The 19,352-nt window shown below is 41.2% G+C and overlaps 1 long non-coding RNA gene across 1 annotated transcript in view; it reads left to right on the top strand.

The window, feature by feature from the left end:
• LOC150067590 (uncharacterized) overlaps positions 1 to 19,352 on the top strand; it is a 43,963-nt gene that overhangs the window by 19,918 nt on the left and 4,693 nt on the right. The window contains exons 2-3 of the long non-coding RNA XR_016534632.1: positions 8,339 to 8,419; positions 11,512 to 11,572. This is a non-coding gene — a long non-coding RNA (uncharacterized LOC150067590). The remainder of the gene's footprint in view (positions 1 to 8,338; positions 8,420 to 11,511; positions 11,573 to 19,352) is intronic.

The following is a 19,352-nucleotide window of genomic DNA, read 5'->3' as shown; positions in this document are numbered from 1 at the left end:
AACTCTCAGCCTCTTGAGTAGCTAGGATTACAGGTGTGAACCACTGGTGCCAAGCCAGGCTGAATTTTTTTTTTTTTTTTAAGAATTTAACATCTACATTAAATTCTTTGTACATCATTTTTTCTTTCCCCTACCTTGGTAACAAGTAGTTGGATGAGTTGAATTGGTAATAGCTGGATTTGTTCTAGGATGCCATGTGCATGCCCCATTTGCCACTACGGATTGCCAACTGGATTCCTTGAGGAAAAGAGAATTTAGTTAATTATTTTGTCTGTAGCACAAAGGCTGGTACTCAGTAATTTTGTTCCCATGGTCCTTGTGCTCAATAAATAAATACTTGCTCAGTGAAAAATAGCTGTTAGAATTGAGATGTAAAGAAACTGATGTTGTTCTGGTAGGTTCTGGAGCTCATTGGCTCCAAGAATCACTTTGTTCTCTTTTTGCTTTTTTTTGGTGGGGGAGGGTGTTGGTGTGTGTGTATAGTTTGAACTTAGAGTCTCAGGCTAGGCAGGCATTCTATCCATTGGGCCATAACCCTCAGCCCTTTTTTCTTAAGTTGTGAAAAATTTAAGACTCTATTTATAATACACTAGCCAGCCTGAATGTAATCTGCCTACCTATAACCCTCCAGGTAGATGGGATTACAGATGTTCACACTATTAGACTACCTTTTTTGTTGAGTTGAGGTCAAACTTACTTTTTGCTTGGGCTGGTCTCCAACTTTGTTCCTCCCAGCCTGTCTTCCAAATAGCTGGGATTGCAGGTGTGAAACCACTGTGCTTAGCCCCTCATCTCTTTTTTCCAAGTTTGCCAGATCATGACATTAGTAAAAAAAATTTGACCTTTATCTTGGAATATTTCAAGCACACACAAAAAATAGAGTAATGTAATGAACCACTCAGGACCTATCACTAGTTTCAGAGATTCTCAGCACGTGACCAATCTTATTTAACCTTACTCCCTCTCTTCCTCTTCAATATATCAAAACAAATCCCAGACGTTATACCATTTCATCTGTAAATGCTTTGGAAAGATATAATCAATTTAAAAACTAGTTAGCTCTTGGAAAAATCTGACACAGAAATTCCATTTGTCTTCTTGAATCTAAGTGTACATGCCAGCTGGTGAATTTCCATGCATAAACCACTCCTAAAGCTGACTCACTATTGAAAGCATATACAGTATTATAATTGTTGAAACTGCAGCAGTTTGCTAGGATGATTAAACTATGTTTGCTCTGGTAATTAAAGTCTGCTTCTAACTGAGTGGAGAGGTAAGTAAAAAACTGTCAAAGGTAAGTTTTTCCCTTTGGAGATGTATAAAGACAAATGATACTTTACAATTTTTTTTTATTATCGAGATAATGTATAGAGGGGTAACAGTTACATTCACCAGATAGTAGGTGCCACACATTGATACCCCTTCTAAGTTTTTGACAAATGATTTTTTTTTGACATTGTAGACTTTTAAGAGTTGTCTAGAAAGTGACAAAAATAATTGGGTTTGTGGATTCATAAATTCCTATAGTTCTTGAAGGTAGGTTCCTTAGAGTCCTAATAAGCATAGTGGGTGGTGGAGGAGGAGGAAGCTGGAGTTAGTTAAAAGGTAGAAGTCCCAGAGCTAAGCTGGGCACAGGTGGCTCATGCCTATAATCCTAGCTACTCTGGAGGCTGAGATCAGAGGATCATAGTTTAAAATCAGCTGAGGCAAAAAAATTGTCCATGAAACTCTTATCTCAAATTAACTACTAAAAAAGCTGGAAGTGGAGTTGTGGCTTAAGTGATAGGGTACTGGCCTTGAGCACAAAAGCTCAGGGACAGTGCCTGGGACTTGAGTACCCTAGGACTAGAAAAATAGAAAAAACCTGAGAGTTAGGAAGATTCATAATTCTTGGGGAGGAGGGAAAGGAAAAGAGAGAGTAAAGGAAGAGGATAAGTAGAGAGAGGGTTGGGAGAGTGAGAGGAAAGAAAGAGAAGAGAAGAGGACAGCAAGAGTGAGAGAGCAGCTGGGCTCTTGTCACTCATGCCTGTAACCCTAGCTACTTAGGAGGCTGAGATCTGAGGATTGAAGTTCAGAGCCATCTTGGACACAAAAGTCTGTGAGACTCTCATCTAAATTAACCACCAAAAGTGGCACTGTGGCTCAAGAGATAGAGTGTTAGCCTTGATCTGAAGAGCTCAGGGACAGCATCCAGGCCCCAAGTTCAAGCCCCATGACCAACCAAAAAACAAAAACCAAAAAAAAAGAGATGTGTGTGTGGGGTGCGAGAGTTTGGCCTAGTGGTAGGGTCCTAATTTAGAATGCAGGAAGACCCATGTTTGATTCCTTGGTGTACCAAATACATTAAAAAAAAAAAAGCTGGAAGTGGTGCTGGTGCTGTGGCTCAAGTGATAGAGCTTTAGCCTTAAGAGAGCTTAAGGACAGTGCCCAGGCCCTGAGTCTAAACCCCAGGACTGGCAACAAAACAACAGCAACAGAGAGTAGGCAGAGCAAGAGAATGGGTATGGAATGATTTAGAATTTTGGCCAAAGGAAAAGTTATGTAAGTTCACTAGTTTTACTCTAGAAGTTCAACTTGTTACTTAAGTCTTTGCAACTTGCCTATCTTGTAAAGGATATTTTCCTTAGGAAGGGAAATGCAGGGACTATTTTCTTTGAGTAGTTTTTTTTTTTTTTAATAAAGGATTAAGTATTATCTTGCAAAATTTAGAGATTGGCACTGAGTGAGTGGCTGGACTAGACTAGTTGTTTCCTGTGATCTGTGTGGGAAAATGATGAAGAGGAACAGAAACAATCATAAACATTCTTTTTGTTGGAGGCAGTACTGGATTTTGAGCTCAGGACTTTGTGCTTCCTAGCAGGTGTTCCTATCATAGAGCTTTGCCTCCAGCTCTAACTTTTTTTTTTTTAAACCAATCAGAGGAGAGTAAGTACTTGAATCTAAGAGGCTACAAATCCCAGCCCTTATAGGACTTTTATAGCCCTTTCTTTTTATCTTGAATTAGCACAAGTCTTCTGTACAAAAGATTAGTAGTAGATGATGGATGTTGTGATCTCAAGTCATGACAGTTTGTTTTAAGAAAATCAATATTTTTATTTCTTTTTCTATACTCTATAACCCTTAGTTAATTCCTTATACGAGTACTTAACACACTATGCCCTGAATAGGGATTTCGTCATAATCTGTGTAGATGTAGTATATAGCCTATGGTCACTTGGAAAATATTTGTTAACATATGATAATCCCTTCCCAACACTGAGATGATGTGATTTTGTTCTTTTTCTGATTGCCTTTACTCAGAATGTGGTAATAGTGGTACTTCCGTGTAGATTACACTCTGTATTGTTCCTTTTACTAGAAGCTCTGTTTGTTCTCAGGCTCAGGACCATTCTCTTCTTTGGTGATATTCCAGGGAACAGAGGAGAGAAAAAATTGTGTTTAGAACTAGAGGAGAATGTCAGATGAAGTTGATTGTTACTAGGATCATTGGAACCCTGTAGTTATCTGGATGAATACAGTGTTGGTAACAGATGCCAGGAACACATTCTATTTTATTATTCTGCTTAGCATGCACAAGGTCTTGGAATCCATGTTTAATCTCACACACACACACACACACACACACACACACACACACACGGAAGAAAGAAAAAAAGTGTTAACACTATTTCAGTGACCTGTCTTATATACTTAGTGGGAATGTTGGAAAACCATTCTATAAAACAACATACAAAATCAGAAGTGAATTAGTTGTGTCCCTTTTCTGCAGATCTGTAGTAAATGCTTTTTTTTTCCCCCCAAAATCTGTAGTAGATGCTTAGAAGTGTAGATAGTATTGATTTCTCATGGTGTATGTGTGTATGTGTGTGTGTGTGCCCGTGCGCGCGTGTATGCGTGGTCAGTCATGGACTTGAACCAGGGACTGGGCACTGTCCCTGAGCTTTTTTGCTCAAAGCTAGTGTTCTACTACTTTGAGCCACAGCTCCACTTTTGGTTTTCTGGTGGTTAATTGGAGGTGAGAGTCTCACTGAGTTACCTATCCACCTGGCTTTGAACAGCTATCCTCAGATCTTAGCCACCTGAATAGCTAGGCTCTGTCTCTAGCTCCTTAGAAGGCTGAGATCTGAGGATTGTGGTTTGAAACCATCCTGTACCAGAAAGTCATGAGCCAGGTACCAGTGGTGCTGTAATTCTAGCTACTCAGAAGGTTGAGATCTAAGGATCATGGTTCAAAGCCAGCCTGGGCATGAAAGTCTGTGATACCCTTATTTCCAGTGAACCACCGGAAAATCAGAAGTGGCACTGTGGCTCAAGCAGTAGAGTGCTAGCCTTGAGCAAAAGAGCTCAGGGACAGCACATGGGCCCTGAGTTCAAGCCCCATTACTGGCCACCCCCCCTCAGAAAAAAAAACATTAAATTACTCTATTATGGAAAGAGTTTTGAGATATACAGGGTCCTCTCTCCACTTACTAATGGTTTCTTCCCTGAGATTCAGGTCGTAATAAAGAGTTTGTTGTGATTTTTTTCTTTATCATCTCTGTTAATACTTTACAGATTAGGAGAACCATGTGAAAAATAGATAGCCAAATAATTGAAAATTATAAAGTAAGATTTTCCTTACAGTTTGAAGAAGCAGCAGTTATATCTGCATGTGTTGAATTAGCAGTTATCCATTGGTATTCACAATGGATTAGTATCACTGTGGATACAAAAACATGCTGATGCTTCAGTCTCTTACAAAAATGGCTTAGGAGGGCCAGGAGTTTGGCTTAGTGGTAGAGTGCTTGCCTAGCATGCATGAAGATCAGGGTTCAGTTCCTCGGTACCATATACATAGAGAAAAGCCAAAAGTGCTGAGGCTCAAGTGGTAGAGTGCTAGCCTTGAGAAAGTCCAAGGACAGTGCTCAGGCCCTGAGCTCAAGCCCAGGAGTCACAAAAAAAAAAAAAGAAAAAAAAAAGGCTTAGGAGGCTGAGTGCTGATGGTTCACACTTGTAATCCTAGCTACTCAGGAAGCTGAGATCTGAGGATTTTGGTTCCAAGCCATCCCTGGCAGAAAAGTTCCTGTGAGACCCTTTATCTCCAGTTAACTACTCAAAAACTGGAAGTGGCATGCGGTTCAAGGGATAGGGTGCGCTAGCCTTGAGCACAAAGAGGCTCAGGGACAGCACCCAGGCCCTAAGTTCAAGCCCCACAACTGACCCCCCCCCCAAAAGGCTTAGTATTTGCATGCAATTTGTGTAATCCTCCCCATATCTTAACTCATCTCGAATTTATTTAAATTGATGTAAATGACATGTAAATAGCCACAGTATTTTATTGTTTAATGGGAGCAAAATGTGTGTTCAAACATTATATAGACATATTTGTGTGTGTGTATATATGTGTGTATGTCCTTTATTTTTGTTTATTTTTGCTAATCATGGAGCTTGATCTCAAAGCCTGGGTGTTGTCCCTGAGCTCTTTTAAGAGCTCAAGGCTAGTGTTCTATCATCTTGAGCCCACAGTGTCATTTCCTATATATAACTTATATTGGAGTGCTCAATATTAAATATAGTGCCTCTATGGCAGTCATAAATTGAACTAGCCATAACTCTTTTAGAATTTGAGAGATTTTAAATTCTTCTATGAAATTACTTATTTTTGTGGGAAATGTATTTTTTAGAATATAAGGATATCATTTAGAATATGAAGATATCATTATGGATTATAAAAATTATACTCCTTTTGGAATGAAGAAAAACTAAAGTTGAACTTAACAGTGAAATGGATGTGAACTTATGTGAAATGGATAGAGCCAAAAACATTGAAAATAATTGCTCTGGGTTTGCTGTGGGTGCTGGGTACTAAACCCAGAGATTTGTGCATGCCAGGCAAAGGACACTCTGCCACTGAGCTATTCCTCAGTCCTACTGCTCAGGTTTGTAAGGGACTGTATTTCTAAGTCTTGAGAGTACAATGCTTATGGAATGGATCTTTAAGCTTTTTTTCTCCTCCCTCTATTGTAACTTCTAAAACAATTTGTTTTAGTAAAGCAGTGCAGTTGATCCCAGATTTTTTTCCCTGTTATCAAGTCACTGAACTAATCCCTACACCATTAAGTTCCTCAGATGAAAATGAAGAGATTTGATGTGTTAGGTTCTGAGATTCTAGTCCCAGGTTTTATTGTGTCTTTTTTTTTTTTTTGGTGCCAGTCTTGGGCTTGGGCTCAGGGCCTGAGCGTTGTCCTTGGGTTTTCTCAAGGCGAGAGCTCTACCACTTGAGCCACAGCACCACTTCTGGCATTTTTGCTATGTATGTGGTACTGAGGAATCCAGCCTATGTCTTTGTGCATGCTAGGCAAGCACTCTATCACTAGGCCAAACTCCCGGCTCATTGTGGTTTTCTAAAGCACATAAAAATGGAACACTAAATGAACTTATATTACTCTTCATATAAAAATAGAATTCTTACTGTATAAAATGAGTTGACTCTTACTCTAGCCGGGTAAGGTGGCTCATGCCTATAATCCAAGCTACTCAGGAGACTCAGTTCTAAGGATCGTGGTTCAAAGCCAGTCTGGGCATTCAAGTCAGTGAGATTCTTATCTCCCATTAACCACCAGAAAACCAGAATTGGCACTGTGGCTCAAGGGGTAGGGCCATAGCCTTGAGCTGAAGATCTCAGAGACAGCGTCCAGGCCCAGAGTTCAAGCCCCATGACTCGCTTCCCCCCAACACACAAAAAAAGACCCTTATTCTTTTTTTGCCAATCCTGGGCTTGGGCCCAGGGGTTGAGCACTGTCCTTGTATTTTCTCAAGGCTAGCACTCTACCACTTGAGCCTCAGCACCACTTCCGGCTTTTTGCTATGTATGTGGTACCAAGGAATCGAACCCAGGTCTTCGTGCATGCTAGGCAAGCACTCTACCACTAGGCCAAACTCCGGGCCCAATACTCTTATTCTTAACCTGTGATTAAAACAGCCTTGTTAGGACAGGAATTCTTGTTAGGACAGGAATTTGCTTAGTGGTAGAGCGCTTGTCTAGTATACAGGAAGACCTGGGTTCCATTCCTAGGTATCACATGTATAGAAAAGCAGGAAGTGGTACTGTGGCTCCAGGGGTAGAGTGCTAGCCTTGAGGAAAGCATCAGGACAGTGCTCAGGCTCTGAATTCAAGCCCCAGGACTGGCAAAATAAATAAATAAAAATAAAACAACCTTTTTATAAAATGGTCTCATATAGAAATATATGAGACCAAAATATATTCTCTGACAACATAGAGATAAAATCCAAAGTCTTATTTTGAAATCAATGTAAGAAATCTGCCATTAGCTTTTCTTTTTTTGTTGGTCATTCATGGAGCTTGAACTCAGTGCCTAGGTGCTGTTCCTGAGCTTTTTCACTAAAGGCTAGTTCTCTACTACTTTATGCCACAGTGCCACTTCCAACTTTCTGGTAGTTCAAGTCCCTGGAGCCTCAGGGAATTTCCTGCCTGGGCTGGCTTTGAACCATGATTGTCAGAACTCAGCCTTTTGAGTAGCTAGGATTACAGTCATGAGCCACTGGCATCTGGCCTAGCATTTCTTTCTTTCTTTTCTTTTCTTTTTTTCTTTCTATGTATGTGGTACTGAGGAATTGAACCCAGGTCTTCATGCATGCTAGGCAAGCACTCTTACCACTAGGGCAAACTCCCAGCCCTAGCCTTTCTTTTCTCCTTCCTTCCTTCCTTCCTTCCTTCTTTCCTTCTGTCTGTCTGTCCATCCTTGTTTTTTTGCCAGTCCGGGGGCTTGAACTCAGGGCCTGGGTACTTGGACTTTTTCAAGGCTAGAGCTTCTACCACTTGAGCCATAGCACCATTTCCGGCTTTTTCTATGTATGTGGTACTGAGGAATCAAACCTGGGTCTTGGTGCATGCTAGGCAAGCACTCTAGGCCAAACTCCCAGTCCCTGGTCTAGCTTGTCTTATTCGTGTATGTGTACATATGTATGAATAATATATTTGTAGCTTTTGTGAGAGAGAGCAAGAGTGAGAGTGTGTGTGTACGTATGTGTACACGATCGCTGCTTCTGGGTCTTGAATGCAGCCTGGATGCCATCCCTGAACTTTAATACTCAAGGCCAACTGTCTACCACTTGAGCCTTGGTTCCACTTCCTGCTTTTTTGTAGTTAATTGGAGATAAGAGCCTCATGGACTTTCCTGCCTGGGCTGGCTTCAAATCATGATGCTCAGATCTCAGCCTCCTGAGTAGGTAGGATTACTGGTGTGAGCCACCAATGTTCAGGTTAGAAATTTTTTCAGATGTATTTTAAATGAAACATCACTGTTTAGGAGTTAATTTCTTTTCTTTTTTGTTATAGTTTTCATCAAAATAACACTGGTCCTTGGAGTTCTTTTTCCTGAGAATAAAAGATTGAGTTCCTCCCTTTGCAGAAGATCTGGTGAGTATTTTAAGCTTGGCATGTTCAAACTTGGCAGATTTGATTAATACGTGGATAGACTAGCACATTAGGACATTTTTAAAGTTCCAAACCACAGATTGTGTTTTAAATGAACATAAGCATGTAAAAGTAATAGTTAAGCCTTGAGTAGTGCAAATATCCAAAATGCCTCTTGGCTGGTTACCTTGAGGCTCTTGCCGGCCCTGTGCATTTCTCCTTTGCTTTAAACAGTAGTAGGAAAGGGTTTGCTCCTTGGGCACTCTTCTGCCCTCTGCTTTCAGCAGGGAAAAGGAAGGGCTGCACTCTTAGTTCTGAAATTGCTACCGTACCCCCCCCTTTTTTTTTTGTCAGTCCTGGGCTTGGGCTCAGGGCCTGAGCACTGTCCCTGGATTTTCTCAAGGCTAGGGCTCTATCACTTGAGCCACAGCACCACTTCTGGATTTTTGCTACGTATTTGGTACCGAGGAATTAAACCCAGGTCTTCGTGCATGCTAGGCAAGCACTCTACCACTAGGCCAAACTCCCGGCCCAGTAGCCCCATTTTATTTATTTAATTTATTTATTTTTTATTTTTTTTGCCTGCGGCTTGAACTCAGGGCCTGAGCACTGTCTTTGGACACTTTTTGTTCAATGCTATTGCTCTGCCACTTGAGCCATAGCACCACTTCTGGATTTTACTGTGTTATGTGGTACTGAGGAATCGAACCCAGGGCTTTATGCATGCTAGGCGAGCACTCTACCACTTGGCTACACTCCCAGCCAGTAGCCCCATTTTAATGAACAGATTATCAGATACAATATTTAAACTCTTATAACTTAGTTTATCCTTAGTATATTTATATCTCATGGATACTCAGTATATTCATATTGGCCCAGATAAATATGGGTTTAGTTAAGTAGTGATTTCTATTTTAATCTTTTGTATATAAATTGTTATCATAATTATGTTACAACTATATTCATAAAGCTATAGAAATGCATTAGATAGCTGAGTGTGGTGGCTCACACCTGTAATCCTAGCAGCCAGCCCAGGCACAAAAGGACCTGAGACTCTTATCTCCAATTAACCTCTAGAAAATGGGGAGTGGTGTTGAAATGGTTAAAGCAAAGAAAGCTGCTTAAGAACAAGTGCTAAATGCAAGCAGAGCCAAGAAATGACATAATGACAATCTTCGTTGTGTGTTCATTTTTATAATAAAACTGAAAATACTTTGGGGGAAAAAAAATGGGGAATGGGACTTGGCCCAAGGGTAGGGTGGTAGTCTTGAGCTGAAGAACTCTGGGTCAGCGCCCAGGCCAAGTTCACGCCCATAAAGAAAGAAAGAAAGAAAGAAAGAAAGACACAAAGAAAGAAAGAAGAAAGAGAAATTCATTAGATTTTTTTTTTTTTTTTTGCCAGTCCTGGTGCTTGAACTCAGGCTTTGGGCACTGTCCTTGAGCTTTCTCAAGAATCTGCACTTGAGTCTACCACTTGAGTCACAGCACCACTTCTGGGTTTTTCTGTGTACGTGGTATCAAGGAATAGGAACACAGCGCTTCATGCATGCTAGGCAAGCACTCTATCATTAGGCCATACTCCCCCCACTACTTTTTTTTGTTTTTGTAAGTTGTTTGGCTTGACCTCAGGGCCTGGGCACTAGTCTTGAGCTCTTTTGCTTAAGTCTAGTGCTCTCTCACTTTGAGCCACAGCGCCATTTCCTATTTTGTGGTGGTTAATTGGAGATAAGAGTTACAGATTTTCCTGCTGGGGTTGGCTTTGAACCATGATTCTCACATCTCAGCCTCCTAAGCAGCTAGGATTATAAGTGTGAGCCACCAGCATCTGACAAACATTAGATTTTGACAAACCTATTTATTTCAGTTTCTTAAGAGAAAAAATTGTAGTGACTGTGAATTTGAGTCATTGGGCCTTTAATTAAGAATATATTGAACAGTGCAAAGCACTGGTAGGCCTTGGGAGACTATGGAGTTTATAAAGATGATTTTTGTTTAGACAAAAAAGAGAAAGAGGAAAAAAAGGAAACCTGGGGACAATTAACTTTTTTAACTGTTCTGATAAAGAAATGACAAATGTTATGAAAGTATGGAGTATGTAGGGGACTAGACCAACTCTGGGGAGTTGGAAAAGGTTTCATTTTATTTTATTTTATTTTTGCCAATCCTGGGGCTTGAATTCGGCCTGAGTACTGTCCTTGGGCTTTTTCCTCTGCCACTTGAGCCATAGCACCACTTCTATGTATGTGGTACAGAGGAATCGAACCTGGGTCTTTGTGCATGCAGGCAAGCACTGTACTACTAGGCCACACTCCCAGCTCCTCAATTGCTATATCTTATGGTGTTCCTTTTATGCCAGGATTAACGTTACCTATAAGGGAGAAGGGGTAAGAACACTTTACATGTTAGCTGAAGGAACAAGGGAACAGGACTCTGAACGGTTGTATGTCTCAAAAGGAAGTTTGATATCAGTTAGTGGGGAACATGGGTAAGACTGGTGGCCATAGCAAGGTCTAGGAAGATGATGAGCTCTGATATCCTAACATTATTATTATTATTGTTATTATTTTGCCAATCCTGAGCTTGAGCTCAGGTTTTGAGCACTTTTCTTGGGTTTTCTCAAGGCTAGAACCCCGTCACTTGAGCCACAGCACCATTTCCAGCTTTTTCTATGTATGTAGTACTGAGGAATTGAACCCAGGCTTTGTGCATGCTAGGCAAGCACTCTATCACTAGGCCAAACTCCTGGTGAAACTTATTTTTTAAAATGACAGCTCAGGGGCCGGGAGTTTGGCCTAGTGGTAGAGTGCTTGCCTAGCATGCATGAAGACCCGGGTTCTATTCCTCGGTACCACATACATAGAGAAAAGCCAGAAATGGTGCTGAGGCTCAAGTGGTAGAGCTCTCTAACCTTGAGAAAGTCCAAGGACAGTGCTCAGGCCCTGAGCTCAAGCCCGTGACTGGCAAAAAATAAAAAAATAAAATGACAGCTCAGCCACTGTTGTGTTGATGAAGAGGATAGCTTTCAGAATGGTATGAACATTTACTTATATTGCATGAACATTTATTTACTTATCTGTTTATTGTTTGTGTTTTAGTGATTGAAAGGTATAGTTGGCATGAAATTGAATTTCATCTGTCTGTGGGAAGTATAAACAGGTAGGTCTCAGGTTTATTTACTTCTTCTATATCTCTCTTTCTACTGTGTTTGTTAGAATTTCAATTATGCTGATCTAGACTCGCTCAGATTTGAATTTTTTTTTTTTTTGGCCATTCGGGGGCATTGAACTCAAGGCCTGAGCACTGTCCTTGGGTTTTCTCAAGGCGTAATGCTCTACCACTTGAACCACAGCACCACTTCTGGCTTTTCTATGTATCTGGTATCAGGGAATCAAACCTGGGTCTTCGTGCTTGCTAGGCAAGCACTCTTATCACGAGGCCAAACTTTTAGCCCCAGATTTAAATCTTGTTTAGGGAAATACTCTTTTTTTTTTTTTGCATAGTTCAATAGTGGTCTGCCATCATAGTTTGTATAGTGTTTGTGTGTAATGTTACTAACTATATTTACTGTCTTGTTAGAGTGTATTGAATGGAAAAAAGCAATGTAACTGATTTATGGTCATAAAACAATCATGAGTACAGACACACATACATATATTCACTCACTCATGCATGGTAGCCTGTCTGATAAAATCTTTTCTCTATATGTGTATATGTGCTGGTCTTGGTGCTTGAACTCAGGGCTCAAATGCTGTCTGAGCCTTTTTTCTCAGCTCTGATGTAATATTAGCGGGCAGAAATTCTTGTGTTGAAGTCTTTTTATAAACCAATTTCGGGTAATGTGGTTACTTTAGAATTTTATAGTCTATATGAATGGTAGACTGAAAGCAACAAAGGGCTTATCTTGTAAGTGGCTAAGGTCATCACTGAAACTATAAATTTTGTTACTGATGACAGGATCTGACCATCTGTGATTGTTGGAACTTGACTTGTTGCACAGAATGCTTGTGTTGCTATCTTTAGCTCCAAGACTTGAACAAAAGTACATCACATATGACTGGTTTATATATCTGTAGTATGTCAGATGTCCTTAAAAAGAGCTCAAAATTGCAGACTTACATGGGTCTGGAAACCTATTTGTCTGAACATTCACTGTCAAAGAAAGGGCTATTGTTAGTTTATATAGTTGTAGTATTGTATTACCGGAAGTGTAAGAGTGCTAGACCCTCCAGCTCCATTTCTGGTTGGTGCAGGAGACTTAGATTCCTCAGTGAACTTGATATCCAGAACAATGGCATTCTTTACAATTCTGCCAGTAGGATCCTATGAACTTGCACATGGAATTGTATGGATTAATGTTAGTCTTTGGACTTTGGTTGTCCCTGTACTTAGAACACTCTTAAGATTTTGAGACTGCTTCCTCTGTCACACGGAACAGGGTCCTTTGATACATTGCTAAAATGAAAAACAGTTGGGCTGCTTCCTGAAGCAGAAGGAGCAGGGTCTTGAAATTGAAACGACCACCTAGAAAGAGAGTAGGCCATTTTAAATTAAAGTAAAATTTAGGAAGGGGCACTGTTCTGGCTTTGAGCACAAAGAGGCTCAGGGACAGCACCCAGGCTCTGAGTTCAAGTCCCATAAGAAAAGAAAAAAAAATTAAAATGTAACTTCTTCAAATAAACTTTCTGGTCGCCTGGATTTTCAGGATCTGATTTGGGTGGTCAAATTAGTAAACTACCATCTATTGTTTTTCTTTTTAATGAAACAATAGAAAGAAATACTGTAAATTAATAAAAAGGAAGACATTCATTAACATTCATTAAATGCCTCCTGAGGCATTATAGATAAGATACTGTAAACTTTCATGTGTTCTTTTATTGAAATTATCCATTGATAATGCACTTGTTTTTTTCAGATGTAGGTGGATGGTATAGATCAGCATGTTTGTTTTATTTATTTTTTTTTAATCTTTTTTTTTTTTTTGCCAGTCCTGGGGCTTGAACTCAGTGCCTGAGTAATAATGTCCTTGGGCTTTCTCAAGGCTAGAGCTCTACCACTTGAGCTACAGCACCACTTCTGACTTTTTCTATGTATGTGGTACTGGGGAATCGAATCTAGGTCTTCATGCATGTTAGGCAAGCACTCTACCCCTAAGCATAACTCCCAGCCCCTAGATCAGTATTTTTTGACATAGCCATTTAGAGGAGATAGAATTGTATATTTATTTATGGTATTTCATTTATGTCTTGTTCTGAAGATGAAGAAAAAGATATCTACATGAGTGAGTTTTTGATTTTTGTCTTCTGAGCATGCCAAAGTCAGATGGGAGACTATCAGGTCTGAAATGAACACTTGTGCTGTTTTGGTAGTTGAGACCCTTGACCCAGGGTTTGCTGAAGTTGGTCAGAGTAGGTTAATATTTTTAGAGCTCAAAGCAAATGTGAATTGAAGTTGTTTATAGGTATGGTTTTTCTTGATCTGTGTATCTGCAAATGGAATAAATAAAGTACTGCTGTTTGGGGAAATGTCTTCAAAAGTCCCTGAACTAGTGCAAATTAATCTTTCCCCAGATAATCAAAAATTTCCCATTTGGCTATTTTGACTAGTTGAGTGCATTGACTGTGTCATATTTGTAGAGAAAACTTTATTTATTTTTTTTGTAGGTCACGGGGCTAGAATTCTGGGCTTGGGTGCTGTTCCTGAGGTCTTCAACTCAAGGCTACCACCCTACCCCTTGAGCCACAGTCTCACAGCCCTTTTCTAGCGATTACCTGGAGATAAGTATCTCACTGTCTTTAGTGTCCTGGCTGGCTTTGAACTACAGTCCTCAGATCTCAGCCTCTTGAGTAGCTAGGATTTATAGACATGAACCACACTGGCTCTTGGCCCAACTTTGTTTTAAAAACAATGATACGGAGGAGCCCTTTAAAGACTGCCAGTCTTCTGATCATGCTTGAGGGTGAGATACTGATGAGGTGCTTGCCACCTAAGTCCTGGCTGCTGGCCTGTGGAAGTTAGATGTGTGGTCACCTATATTGATGAGCTTTGTGTCTTCATCCAGGGAGTGGTTTTCTGAGAAGTTACAAAGATGGGCAGGACCCAGGGCATGATGATCCAGAATGTTTTGGTTGGGGTCCAGGACCTTGGCAGCTTCCATGGTGTAACTCCACTCAATTTGGGAAGATTTCTGCCTGTCCTAGAACTGGGCACTGTTGCCACACTGGTTTTTTATCTTCTGGAGACTCTGGGTAACTTTGTGATTCTCCGCCTACTTGCAGACTAAGTGCTCATTCTCTCCAAAGTCACTCCTTCACAATGGAAATAGTAGCCCAGAGAGAAGTGTAAATTGACAAGCTTTCTTGGTGGGATGATTTGACAGTCTGGAAGGTCATGGTTGCTGGTTGGTACAGAATTAACCACATCTCCTTGAAGCAGGAGATGAGTGAGAAGATGGATTCTGAGGCTGGGAATGGAGAAGTGATATGAAGGCAGGTGTGTGTGTGTGTGGGGGGGGGGTCATGGGGCTTGAACTCTGGGCCTGGATGCTGTTCCTGAGCTCTTCAGCTCAAGGCTGCTGCCCTACCCTTGAGTCAAGCTCCACTTCCCCTTTTCTAGAGGTTAATTGCAGATAAGAGTCTTAGGGACTTTTTAGTGCCTGGGCTGGCTTTGAATTTTAATCCTCAGATTTGAACCTTCTGAGTAGCTAGGATTACAGGCGTGAGCCACTGGCACAGGCATTGGCTGGCAGTTGGTGTTTTAAAAGGGAATGCTGGGTCTGTCCCACCCAAACACTGTAGAAGCAAGGTGAAGATCTGTAGAACCTCCAGTTTTGTTTTGTTTTGCCAGTCCTGGGCTTGAGCTCAGGGCCTGAGCACTGTCCTTGGACTTTCTCAAGGCTAGAGCTCTACCACTTGAGCCTCAGCACCACTTCCTGCTTTTGAAAGAGCCGGGGAGACCCGCACCCAAGGACGCACACACGGACCACTGGATGCAATGAGCAAGAGGGTTTTATTCGGGCATGCTCGGGCTCCCAGGTACCCGTGACCTCGAGATCCGCAAGGTTCGGGTCAGTGGCTGAGAGCCCCGAACTGTCCTGGGGCTGGTTTTTTATAGGTCCACACACTGCGTTACAGCAGAGCCCGCGCTTCTTTAGCCAATAAGTTTAAAGCATTACAACAAGGTCTGCACGCAGGCAGCCAATAATTTTAGAACAAACCATACAATTTGACCAATCACCATTTAGATAGTGTTCGTGCTAAGTTGCACATCTCTGGCCCCTGGTATGAGGAAACAATCCTTGGTATTCAGCAAGATGTGAGCTCTTGCTTTGGAGGGTGAGGGGCTCTTGCTGCAATCCATTTTTACTACTAAGGGAAAAGGGTAGGTTTAGGCTTTACACAAGTTTTTGCCCAGTTATGAAAGGCACGGGCATTAGCAAGACATGCTTACAGACCTCCTGGTCGACATAGAAATAGTTTCCAAGCATGATCTTACCTGGAACTTGGTAATAGCCAAAGAATACAAAAGTAAGCTAAGTAACAATCAAAATATGGGAATAGGCTAAATCTCAGGTTTACACCCATCAGGTGGTTGAATGAGATAAGATAAGGATTAGGGAGCTTCCCAAGCTGGGGGAACTGACGGGAAGTTCTCATTCAATTGTCAAGGAGTAGTTTTATGGCCTGCAGGCTCCAGTTCCTTAGTTAGCAAAACACCTGGTTATAAGCATGAGCTAAAACTTAGAATGGCAGTCCTATGATTCTGACTTGGGGTCTTTCACTTTTTTCTGTGTATGTAGCACCAAGGAATTGAATCCGGGTCTTTGTGCATACTAGGCAAGCACTCTACCACTAGGCCAAGCTCCTGGCCCCTAGGTGCCAGTTTTTAAAGGAAGTTATTTTTCTTTTGGGCATGCAGATTATGTATTTGCAGATTTGGGGGGACTATCTATATAAGACTTCCAGAAGCTCAGCAAGTGAGACCTGGTGTTGCTGGTTGAATCCTAGCTATTCAGGAGTTGAGATTTGAGGATTTCAGTTTGAGGCTATCCAGGGCAGGAAAGTCCATGAGACTTTTTTTTTTTTTTTTTTTTTAGTCGGTTGTAGGGCTTGAACTCTGGGCCTGAGCTCTTCAGCTCAAGGCTACTGCCCTACCCTTGCGCCAAGCTCCACTTCCTGTTTTCTTGAAGGTCATTGGAAATAAGAGTCTCGGGTCTTTGGGTCCTTTTGTGCCCAGCTGGCTTTGAACATTGATCCTCAGATCTCAGCCTCCTGAGTAGCTAGGATTACAGGTGTGAGCCTCCCTGCCCCACTCTATGTGAATCTTTATCTTCATCTAACCACCAGGAAACCAGTAGTGACACTGTGGCTGAAAGTGATAGAAAGCTAGTTTTGAGCAAAAGAGCTCAAAGACAGCACCAAGGCCCTTAGTTCAAGACCCATGACCCCCCCCCCAAAAAAAAAAAGCAAATGAATATACTAGTACACCTGAGCTTTTTAAAGGCCCATGATGTTAGTTTATTCCTTTAATGGTGATGTTAAATTTCATCAGTAAGTTAAAATTTCTGCCTGCTATATCAATCCATTGTAAAGTTGCTTTCCCCCTTTGTTATGTATAATCTGAATCATACTAATTGATTAATGATAGTATTTGATTACTTCTGGTGCCTCTTCCAGAAAGTACCATGTAATTGGTAAAATTGAAATGGTTCTTAGAGCAACAAACCATATTTGCTGGTATTGTTTAAAAATTGAGTATTGGGGCCGGGAGTTTGGCTTAGTGGTAGGTAGAGTGCCTGCCTAGCATGCACGAAGACCCGGGTTCGGCTCCTCAGTACCACATAAGTAGCAAAAAGCCAGAAGTGGTGCTGTGGCTCAAGTGGTAGAGCCCTAGCCTTGAGAAAAATCCAGGGACAGTGCTCAGGCCCTGAGCCCAAGCCCAGGACTGGGGGGAAAAAAAAATTGAGTATTGGCTGGGAGTTTGTCCTAGTGGTAGAGTGCTTGCCTAGCATGCATGAAGATCTGGGTTCGACTCTTTAGTACCACATACATAGAAAAAAGCCAGAAATGATGCTGAGCCTCAAGTAGTAGAGCTCTAGCCTTGAGAAAGTTCAAGGACAGTGCTCATGTCCTGAACTCAAGCTCAGGCTTGGCAAAAAAGTAAAAATAAAAATTGAGTATTATGGAAGAAAGACACTGTGTAGTTTGTAAGTCCATCTAATTTGAACTCTTTGTAATATGCATTGTTTTGTAATATGAACTTTTAAGTGCATAGTTTAAATACAGTTACATAAGAGCATTGGGATACAAAACTACTTTTCCTTGGGACACAAAGACTTTTACTGATAACCTTTTCATAGTTGCACTTTAGTGGTATGTTAACATTTTTCATAGTTTTCAAACAAGTTCTTTCCTGTTTTCAAAATTCCTTCTATTTGTCTTATGTTTATCTTGGAACAATATATTTCTTAGTGAGAGGTCTGAAATCACCTGGATTTGAACCCTAGCTCAAGTTAATTTAGTCTGTCTATGCTTTTGTGTACTTCTATGCATAACTGAAGATGGATAATACCTAACAGATTTACTGCAATTATTAAATAGGCATTTGGCACTAATTTCTGGTCACAGATGTTATGAGTTACTTCTTTTTTCTTCTTTTTTTTTTTTTGTGTATTGAACTCTAAGCTCTTCAGCACAAAGCTACCGCCCTACCCCTTGAGCCACAGTGCTACTTATGGTTTTCTAGTGGTTAATTGGAGATAAGAGTCCAATTGGATTTTAGTGCCTGGACTGGCTTTGAACTGTGATTCACAGATCTCAGCCTCCTGGATAGCTAGGATTACAGGGGTGAGTCACTGCCCGGTGAGTTATTTCTTTTTTTTTTTTTTTTTTTTTTTTTTTGCCAGTCCTGGGCTTGAGCTCAGGGCCTGAGCACTGTTTTTGGACTTTTTCAAGGCTAGAGCTCTACCATTTGAGCCTCAGCACCACTTCTGGCTTTTTTCTATGTATGTGGTACTGAGGAATCGAACCTGGGTCTTCATGCATGCTAGGCAAGCACTTTAACCACTAGGCCAAACTCCCGGCCCCAAGTTATTTCTTTTCTCCTCCTCTTCTTCTTCTTCTTCTTCTTCTTCTTTTCCTCCTCCTCCTCCTCCTCCTCCTCCTCCTCCTCCTCCTCCTCCTCCTCCTCCTCCTCCTCCTTCTTCTTCTTCTTCTCTCTCTCTCTCTCTCTCTCTCTCTCTCTCTCTCTCTCTCTCTCTCTCTCTCTCTCTCTCTTTCTTTCTTTTTTCCAGCCCTGGGGCTTGAACTCAGGGCCTGAGCACTGTCCTTGGACTTTCTCAAGGCTAGAGCTCTACCACTTGAGCCACAGCACCATTTCCGGCCTTTTCTATGTATGTGATACTGAGGAATCGAACCTGGGTCTTTGTGCATGCTAGGCAAGCACTCTACCACTAGTCCAAACTCCTGGCCCCGAGTTATTTATTTCTTAATCTGATAAAACTTGTCATATAATATTCAGTGACTTTTCTTTATATCTGTATACTGTTATTCATGTGTACATTCAAACTTATTGATAATTTAAGGAAATAGTCCAGCATTTTTTCTGTAATGTCTGTTCCATCCTTTTACTTATTTATTTTTTGCCAGTCCTGGGGCTTGAACTCAGGGCCTGAGCACTGTCCTTGGGCTTTCTCAAGGCTAGAACCATACCACTTGAGCCACAGCACCACTTCTGGCCTTTTCTGTGTATGTGGTGCCAAGAAATCAAACCTGGTCTTTGTGCATTCTAGGCAATCACTCTACCACTAGGCCAAACTCCCAGTCCTATCACCCATTCTTAACGAGACTCATTTTTAACTTAGGATACTTGTAGAATCTGTATATCAGTTGCTTTTTAAATTGTCTATGTGTGCTGCATACCACTTTGAAAATAACACCTA

The sequence above is a fragment of the Megascapheus bottae genome, chromosome 2 (genome assembly GCF_031878675.1).
Source record: "Megascapheus bottae isolate mThoBot1 chromosome 2, mThoBot2.hap1, whole genome shotgun sequence".
Taxonomy (NCBI): domain Eukaryota; kingdom Metazoa; phylum Chordata; class Mammalia; order Rodentia; family Geomyidae; genus Megascapheus; species Megascapheus bottae.
This window is presented reverse-complemented; position numbering and strand designations above follow the sequence as displayed.